At 33.7% G+C, this 8,882-nt stretch overlaps 1 long non-coding RNA gene across 1 annotated transcript; it reads left to right on the top strand.

The window, feature by feature from the left end:
* Positions 1-914: 914 nt before the first annotated feature.
* LOC148597060 (uncharacterized) lies at positions 915-3,488 on the top strand. Its single transcript, XR_015918798.1, has 2 exons — positions 915-2,668; positions 3,241-3,488. It is a non-coding gene; the product is annotated as an uncharacterized LOC148597060 (long non-coding RNA).
* Positions 3,489-8,882: the final 5,394 nt, after the last annotated feature.

Genomic DNA, 8,882 nt, shown 5'->3' with positions numbered 1-8,882 from the left:
GATCGCCCCCTGAGTGATGGGGGGTTTTCAAAGAATCATCAAAAGAAAGCCAATATGGTGGTTTAATTCCGTATTATTGATAACAAATATTTGATTTGGGATTGTTTTTGTACTTTTTAAGTAGATACTAGTAAAAAAAATAAAATGCCTTTAGAAAAAAAAAATGAAATTGACCATTTTTGCACCACTATATTATATTTTTCGTTCTTTGAGACCCAAATGTGATAAATCAATTTTGTTTTCTTTAAAATGTGAAGAAAAAAACTTGCTGTGACGAAAATTTCCTAAAATACCTGTGTAATTATTCAAAAATTTTCTTATCTGAAGAACTTTATGTATGAGTATGCAACCCTGAGCCTTTTGATTATTGGTCATATCGGCACCTGTAGAAAATAATTATTTACACAAATACTTTTCAACTTATCAAGAATCTGTAAATTGGGGCTGTTTTCTGAATCATTAAAGTAATTTATAATATTTTTTTCTATTTTTTTGATGAAGTAGAAGTATTTTTAATTTTAGCTTCATTTGATTCAATTCTATTTTTTTCCATATTTGGAATTTGAAAAAAAAATTAAACCACTTTAAAACTATTTTGATAAAAGAAAATTTGTAATTCAAATACTATAATTATCCAAGAGAAAAAAACACTTTAGTTTGTGAAAATATCTCAAAAAGTAAAAACGTTATTGCAATATTGATAAAAGTGGTCATATCTAACTTTTTGAATTTTTCAGATAAGAAAGAAGAGCTGAAAACAGTTTTGGTTAGCTGTCTTTGAAGCTGGTTTGTGGACATGATAATGGACCGATTTGATCGAAACTTTGCAGAATGACTGAAAATATGATGAAATAACAGAAGATGGTTTTTTATTACAATATTTTAACTTTAGCGCATCTAATAGGTACGAGACCACAATTATCTGCCCTCAGCTTTTCGTTGTATATGAATATAGTTCCTATAATAATAGGGGATTTTTCAAAAATTTTTTAGAAACACTTCCTTTCAGAATTTCTCATACTTTTTGTGCTCAAATGGAAGAGGAATAATGAAATTATTTTAGTAGATGTGTTGAAATGTAGAAATGAGAAATTTGACATTTAGGTTTTGATTTGGTGAGGTAAAAAAAGGTCAAGTTTGTGACATCCGGAAGCCATTTTGGGTCATTTTTTATGGTACCTCTGTGTTTATGCATAAAATTTGAAAAAATAATGGTAATTTTTTTTATATTTTTTAGATAAGTTGTTGGAAGGTTCAAATTAACATCCCTGAAAATCTGAATTGAATTACGCCGGTGGAATTTTTTTTAATTACAGAAAGGCTATAAAGAAGACAGTGGGAAAATTAATTGTGGTTTCGTGCCTGTAGTCTGTACACAGGTTAATTTATAGCACGCCCGAACTTCGTCAAGTTCATGAAGTTTTTCACAAAATCAAATTCAAATTCTAATATTGGGTAGGCATTGCCTAAATCAGCTAGCACCGTGAGCTTTACCATATATGTGACGTCTGTGCGATGCTCGTAAAAATATTAAAGGACGTTACAATGATTTGGGAGTGGGGGTGGTCGACCCGATGAAAATTTTTGCTTCGAAAGTTCACTATTTTTATTAACATTTAAGCAGCAAGCAAAATCAATATCTCTATTTGAAAAAACTGTCTTCTGAATATATGGGGGATTTTTTTTCAATAAATGAATAACTTGAACATTTCCCCCACAAAAAATAATTTCAACCCCATACACCCCTTTCCCCTCACTCTCAAAATGGTCAATAACTTTACAGCATTTTGCAATACTTTACATTTTTTATCCCTTTAGGGCATATCTAACAACATCAATTTTAGTTTCAATCTGAACAAATACCGGAAATATTACAGTTCTCCATGTATGGTGGGAATATTTTACATTTGACATAAACAAAGTTCAGATGACAGCTGCAAATTCCAAACAAGAAAATTTTTGCCTTTTCTATCTTAGAAAGGCTATGCAGCGATATTGATAATATAATCGGAGTTATATTTTTTCCGAGGCGGGTTAGGTTCTTGACAAAAACAACAGTGGAACAGCGGAGATACACATACGTACATCCATGTGTTTCCCGAAGTTTTTATAAACATAGCATTCACTTCTTTAAATAATTAAAACAAATTAGAAAAAGACTTGAAAACTATCAGAAAAGATGAATTTATTTCTACTGAAACGTAATCTTAACCCATATTTTCTTATTTGTTTGATTGAAGGAAATGACATATTTTCGCCGTAAGGACAGTCATTTTTTGTTACTTTTGGGACATGACTTTTGTTTTCGTTAGTGTATTGGGGAACCTTAAGGGAAATTTAGAAAGTACACATAATAACCATAGAGCTCACGGCGCTTGTTAATCATTGATTATTATGAACAAATGCATTTTGGCTTCAGAAATAATAAATTGGTGATTTGTAATTTAAGTAACATAAATTTCTCGACAAATTCTCCATGGCAATCAAATACTGAATGGAATTTTCTCAGTACTTCATTACATAGTGAAACCCAACAATTTAATTTCATACATTCATTCTTTTTAAGGTATGGATTGCAGTATACAGAAATGGTGATTTTTTTTACTTGGAAACATTGAGGTTTTGAGAGTATAATTGTACCAACAAAGATAATCAAAGATAATGAATGGTGAGTTGCAGACTGTTATTGTCCAGTCTGCAAAATTAATTAGATTACTTAAATAATACTGGTCATTATCAAAAACTAATAATGGAAGTGGTAACATATATACTGTATGTGTGGTATATATTTCCTGCATTCTAAAGAAAGATGTTGGCATTTTCTCATGGAAATTCTGGATTGTGATGGGTATACAATACTGAATATTTCTTTAATTACCCTCAAGATAAAGTGTGCAAATTTTAAAAAAATTGGTAGTAATTCAGGAATGTCTGTCTGTGGAGTAATATCCTCAATTATGTGATGCACACAACAGGTTTTGAGGTTGTGTAAACTAAAAGAGCATTACATCCTTGTAACTTCAAAATACAATAAGTTAGCATTTAATAAGTTTGTGATGTCACTGTCATACACATGTGGAAAAAAACAGATGAAAAATAACTTTCTTTATGTAATCAGTCAATATATTAAACTTAAAATGATTTTTTATAATACTACCTATGTACATGTACATTATCATTCATGTATCACTGAGCAATCATGACCCAAACAAGGGTACATTGTATATCTTTTGATTTCAGATGAGTCGTTTACAGTTTGTCAGAAGAATTGAAACCAGATTAAAGTCCTTGTATAATGTGGATGCTACTCCATGTGTTTTAAGCTTAATACTGTGATCGAAGACACAAATGCAGATACATGTACTGTAGTATAGTGCTTTGATTGAGAACCTTGGAAATTGTATTAGTTCAGACCCTTGAGCATAAATGTAGAATTTTTTTCAAACCATTATACATGCTATTTCTATTGAAGTAAACTTTACAAATTATACTGTACAACTTGATACATGGAGTCTTGTTTAAACAATTTAAGAGGAAACATTCTAAATCCAGCTTTTCTATTATACTTTAATTGGAAAAAAAAATTCTTAAGTTCAATTTTCCAAATGTTTTTCGTGTGAAAGTCCCTACTTTCTGAACATTTTCTGAGTGAAAAAATGCCCAAGTCCTCACTTTCAAAACTATTTCCGAAATTAAGTACAGATTTTCGAATAATACATTCGGAATTCCAAACTTAAAGCTCGGAATTCTGAGTATAGTCGGAATCTCCTGCTACGGGTTAACAAAGTAACAAAAGCAAATGAGCAACTCGGACTCCACTAAAAACTTGGAGCATGGACCTGGTGCACCAGTAGGGTAAGCTCCTCTGCTTTTCTTGAAACATAAAAAAACATAAGAAGTCAAGTCCGGTGTAGACAAACGAGGAAAGGAAAACTATGACCCGTTGAATAAATCAATTTTCATGGTGCAGATGGATACACCATAACGATCCACGAGTTCTTGATGACGACCATAAAACTTCTGTAGTGATGACTTCAATCTTGTAGCAATATAACCCTGTTTCAGAAGCCTATTTGTTAGAGTTCTAGCGCAATGCAAAAAGTCTGCGTAGTTTCGGCAAGCTCTGGCATAACGTACGAGTTGTGATATGAACACTCCATATGCAGGTGCTGAAGGGATGTTGCCACAGATGAAAGGAAAGTTGACAATTCTGAATGAAAAGTCATCACGTTTGTCGTAAAGTTTGGTCAATAGTTTAACTTTACCATCGATTTCTAAGTGTAGGTCAAGATATGAGGCTGACTTCACAGTGTCTGTAGTATCCTTTATCTCAAGTTCTTTTGGGTAGATGCGATGTATCAAATCCCCGAAATTAGGATTATTTAAAGATAATACGTCATCTATCTAGCGGAAACTGAGATTGAAGGATCTAGCCAAACGATAGTTTTTTTCTTTCTGATCAGACAATTTGTTCCCATTGGAATGCCGACCGTTTGTTGAAAACACGTCCCACACACTGGACAAATATGTTGTCGATTAAAAATTCCAGCATTTTGTAAACATCTTCCTCTGTATATTTGGAAGAAGATTTGGAATTATTTCTTACAAAGTTTGAGGAATCTCTACCAAGAACTACATATTTGTATCTAGGTGTACCATCTTTTTTGGAAAAACAACGATGTATAATGTTTTTAAGTCTGGATTTTAACTGAGTATGGGGAATAGAAGTATACAGTGTTGAAAAATCATAGGTTTTAATGCTATTATATTCAGAAAATAGTCTTGAACTAATTGTCTCCAAAAGATCTTTCGAATTTTTCAGGATCCACATTGAATTAATACCACTACGGGAGTAACAAGTGTTGTGGTAGGACTGTAGACCCTCTTTGACAGTTGTGAGTATAGAAGTTTAAAGTTTTGAAAGAGGTTTGGTGGTACATTTTGCAGATCCAGCTATGATACGTTGTTTGTATGGAGTGGAGTTTAGGAATCCAGTACATAGACGGTAAATTACAATCATCGTCCTTGGTACAGAGACCAAAAGGGGATAGCACAGATTTATGGTTTTCCACAACCTCTTCTTTGGAGAGTGTGGTAGCAGTATACATGAAGGTCTTATCACTGCTATTATTTTCTACGTCTACCTCTGATAATAAACATTGGATGTAAAACGTTTTGCAGACAAAAACAATGTTGTTTTGGGCTTTGTCTGCTGGTACGACAACATATTTGTCATGTATAGTAGACAATGTTTTTGCTACATCGGGGTCTTTGGAAACTGATGTAGCCTTGGCACTCACTGAAATACTTAAAATTTTCATTCGTTTCAAAATTAAATACCTCACGGCCTTTCACCACTCTGACATAGAATCAATGTCTTCTTCTTCTCATTTCATCCATTTTCTTGCATAGTCCTCGACGGCATCCATAAGAACTTTAAAGTTATAATTCCAATTTATGGAGCGTGTTTCACGGTACTTGGGACCTTTAGAAAGGATATTACGCAAAGATTCGTTTTCGATGATGGTTAAATCTCCCGTAACGACGAGACCAGAAGGACCATATTTGAATGGAGAGGTTTTGCAAGAACAGTCAGGTGGTTTAGCCTTGAAGTCCTAAGCGCTGGTTTTTCTATGCTATTACGCTGAAGAAAAAGTAGATCCTGAAGCTCTTGGTATTAATGACGCAGTTCGTTCTCTATGCGAATCTTTATTGGACGCCTATGAAGAGGAAATAGATCTACAGATGAGAGATGAACTTACAGAAATAATGATGTTTTTGTTGTCGAAATTCAAGATCGAATTGTTCGATGTTAAACAAATAATGAAGGATGCATGTGACTTTCGGCGAATAAAGGTAGTTAAAGTACTTGTAGAAAAAGTAGATCCTGAAGCTCTTGGTATTAATGACGCAGTTCGTTCTCTTTACGAATCTTTATGGGACGCCTATGAAGAGGAAATAGATCTACAGCTGAGAGATGAAGTTACAGAAATAATGATGTTTTTGTTGTCGAAAATCATGATCGAATTGTTCGATGTTAAACAAATAATGAAGGATGCATGTTACTTTCGGCAAATAGAGATAGTTAAAGTACTTGTAGAAAAAGTAGATCCTGAAGCTCTTGGTATTAATGAAGCAGTTAGATCTTTATACAAACGTTCATGTGACGCCTATGAAGAGGAAATAGATTTTCAGATGAGAAACGAAGTTACAGTTACAGAATTAATGACGTTTTTGCTGTCGAAGTTAGATATCAAATTATTTGATGTTAAACAAGTAATGACTGATGCATGTACATATAGGCAAATGAAAGTTGTTAAAATTCTTACAGAGAAAGATGATCATGTAATTCCCGATTCTAATGTCATCAAAACTGTCTGCCATGAAGGCTGTACCGCTCTCGCTTTTCGGATGTTAGATCACTACGGCATTAATATATTCCAGAGTAAACAAGTGTATGACCAGGTTTTCAGAAATTGCAAAGTTGGGCTTTTTAAAATTGTGTTGAATAAAGTTAATGGCATAAATATAATTAGTGCCATGAATAAAGCGTGTCGTGGAGACAATGTAGATGTAATGAAATATATGTTAGAAAGTTATCCTACGGGTACATTCGACTTGGATAATTATTTCGTTACTGCGTGTAGCTATGGTGCTGTTTCTGTTGTGAAGTGGTTATTAAACTGTACAATTACTGTTTGTTCAGAAAATGCTCTCTGTAAAGCGTGTAAGTATGGAAGGAAAGCCATGGTGGAATGTTTAGTACAAGAACTTTCATTTACAACAGAGAGCATACAAAAAGCAATTGTCGAAGCGATTAAAAGTGACTGTGATGAATGTAAAACGGAGGACATATGTCGTTATTTTCTAGCGATAGACGAGATGGCGGTCGATGTCGACATGTTATTATCTGAAGCTTGTAACAAATGCAGATTTGATATCGTGAATTTCTTAATAAATAATGGCAGTACACTAGACCATGATTCTGCTTTAGAATCTGTTTTTAGAATGCAGTATCAAGGAAATGATGGGGATGACTTTAATTATAAGATTCAATCTACTTTAACAGATTTATTACAAAAGGTGGAATTCGAATCAATTAATATGAAATATGTTATCTCGAAAGTGTGCTCAAAAGGATATCTGACTGTTTTGAAAGACATTTATCACGAGAGTGATACTGAGCACTCATCCTTTGACACGGATGTTGCGATGGAAGCCGCTTCAGGACATGGACATATTAAAATTATACAGTGGCTCTTGGACACTTTCGGTACCGAGACATTTGACTTACAATCTCTCATTGTCGATGCTTGTGGATACGGCTGGATTCAATTCATCAAAAGGCACAAAGATGTTATGAATGCAAATATACAAGAGTGTATTGGTGAGGCTTGTTCATTTGGTAGAAAAGAAGTTCTAAAGTGCATTCTTGATAAAACTGACTGTCGCAAAATAGACTCAAATATTTTAATGGAAACTTCATGTAAGTATGGATGGGACAACATCTTTGAATGGGTAGTTGGGAACAAAAATGGTCAATCTTTCAAAATGGACGAATGTTGCGTCGATGCATGTTTAAATGGACATTTATCGATTGTAAAAAGACTACACGAGTTGTTTGGCGGTAGTTACTTTGATTTAACTGAAATATATAAATTTATTTTAGAAAACAAAACTAACGGAAGTGTTCTGCACTTTCTTTTGTCAACATTTGGGTTGCATAATATGGATTCATCTCGTGTTTTATCAACCGCGTGCAAATTTGGCTGGACTGACGTGGCGAGTTTTATACTAGATACGGAACATTACTTGCAGAGTGATGACATTTCTATCGCCTTAATACAAGCTTGCAAAAATGGAGAAAATGGAATTGTCAAAATCGTTTTTGAGAAGTGCTCAGCGGTTAAACTAGACGTGAAGAGCGCCATGGTTGTATCCTGCAGTAAAGGCTGGGAAGAGATCGTTGGTGTTTTATTGGACAATATTGATCACGAAAGACTTCATATCAAAGAATGTTTAATGGAGGCCTGTGAGCAAGGAGAATCAGAAATAGTTGAAATAATTTTTCAAAAAGCCGACATAGATCTCCTGGATATCCCAAGCTGTTTAGAAAAAGCGATGCTGAATACTCTCAACGAGCAAACAGCTCTTGTCATATTGAAACAACTTGATACAAAAGCGTGTGTATATGATGCAACCAGAATAAAACAAACGGCTACGGAATACTCGTGGAAGTCAGTTCTGTCGCATTTAAAGGAAACGAACCTTTACTGACATAAATGAAGCGCTAATAAAGAAATATAATTTTGTTCCATTTGTTTGTTTTTGTGTTGGTGTGTTTTTATAACTTTTTTTCATGGTTTGTATATGCTCGGCACTGATTCTTTCCGTGGTTCTCCCGTCCTGCCATTAGGTGTTGCTACTTAGTTGTTTTAAATGGTACATTTTGTGTATTTTATAACTCATTAATTATGATGCATATAAAAATTCAAATGAATTCTGTAATAATTTCTACTAACCCATCGCTGTGATCATGTCGTTGGAGAATTACCTGGCAGTACGAAACCTGTGTCCTGGTATCCCCACGTTCCATTGTTATATTGTATATAATAGCTTTCATTCTCGCTTTATTCCTGTTTTTTTTAATTCTAACATCGTTATAAGAATACAACCTATAACATCACTTAAACTAAACTAATATCCATTAACACATTACCTTTTCTTTGGATTGTTCAAACTACGAAAGCCCATGTACCTGGCATCCCCCTCGATTTTATTGTAATGTTATACTAGCATTCATCCTTGCTTCTTACACTATAATAGGAATATCACCTAAATTATCACTTTCATTACAAAGATACTTAGAAAGTTAAGTCTCT

Source organism: Perna viridis, chromosome 15 (genome assembly GCF_037379345.1).
Source record: "Perna viridis isolate PV_CMFRI_1.1 ecotype Kerala chromosome 15, ASM3737934v1, whole genome shotgun sequence".
Lineage (NCBI taxonomy): Eukaryota > Metazoa > Mollusca > Bivalvia > Mytilida > Mytilidae > Perna > Perna viridis.
This window is presented reverse-complemented; position numbering and strand designations above follow the sequence as displayed.